Raw genomic sequence first — 1432 nt, forward strand, 5'->3', positions numbered from 1 at the left:
GTGAAACATTACCGACGTTCCGGAAGCTGAACTGCTTCTATGGCCGAATAAGCGCTTGGAGCCTCTAACTGGACTCGGCACCATCCCATGGCTCCAAAGAGGCACTACTGGATTCAGAAAAAATATACCATCGTTCATAGTTAAGGATGCATAGCCCTCAAGAATTGCCAATCTCAAGCCGTTGGATTTTTTCAGTTTGTTCCATTCGGTAGAGAATGGTCTCGAGCACTATTTATGCTTCGTTGGTCATTCCGAAGGCAGAACTGCGCAAGTAATAGGCTTCGATTCTACAAGAACAGCTGCGTACCGCGCATGAAACACGTGATTCGGGAAAAGATGGTTCGAATGAATCTGGTAATGTCATAATTGTGTGTATTTTATCGTAGCATTACAATGCTAGGGCCCTAAATATAACAATACTTTGCTTAACATCTCCATTAACATGCAGATTCAATGGATAATCAGAGATTTATGAGTTTCTGCTCATATGTACCCCTTCAGATAAAGCGTACGATATTTCAAGCTTAAGTCACTAAATTTTTGCGAGCGCAAATGGATCCAGACGGAGGGTATATTCATAATGATTTATACAACAAATAGGTCACGAAAACTATCTCATATTTATCTTGAACCATTCTCATAACTGTTATGCTTCACAACACCTGACCTACTGGTTATACACCATTAGCGACGGATATAGTGGGTTTCTAGCTGCTCGTTCTCCACCAAAAATTCCTTAGCAGCTCATAAATATACAGTTATTAATTGAGTCATCTGCATGCGTGAATGATGATAGAAGCCGTTGCGAAGCAGATGAAAGGTATTCACTTTGTGTTTTATTTTCCTTTAATACATTATTTTAAATTCTGCGTTCAAATCTCGCCTACGTTTAATTTAACTTACATAAAAGTCAATAAAATACGTAGTAGTGACGCACTCGTATCGATTTAATACATCGTACACCCTCCATCTATAAATGTGTGGCCTTCTGCCAAGCACAGAAATTAATATAAGGACTCATTTATATTTTTGTTTTATCTTATTTCTCTTTGTGCCATGAGATTCTCTGAAAAAGCCATCAGGCCATAAACAGCCACTGAAAGAGTAAAGACTTAACTTGAAAGAGATTTCATTTTACAGTAATTTCAGCTAATCAATCATTTTGTCATAAAAGTGAGAAATTAAATGTTACAAACTGTTAATGACCGTTCTTTCTGGATGGAATCACTAGTGATGCATAACAATGATTTACAACGTTCCCTTGCTTCTCTCACTCTGCACACCCTGTAACACAACGTATTCTCTCTTTGTTTATATTGATCTTTCACCACAATATATCTTGGTCTCTCTCTCTCTCTCTCTCTCTCTCTCTCTCCACGTTATCTATATCTAAATACACCTATCATTTCATTACATTATCACACGCGCACAC

Source organism: Octopus bimaculoides, chromosome 12 (genome assembly GCF_001194135.2).
Source record: "Octopus bimaculoides isolate UCB-OBI-ISO-001 chromosome 12, ASM119413v2, whole genome shotgun sequence".
NCBI lineage: Eukaryota > Metazoa > Mollusca > Cephalopoda > Octopoda > Octopodidae > Octopus > Octopus bimaculoides.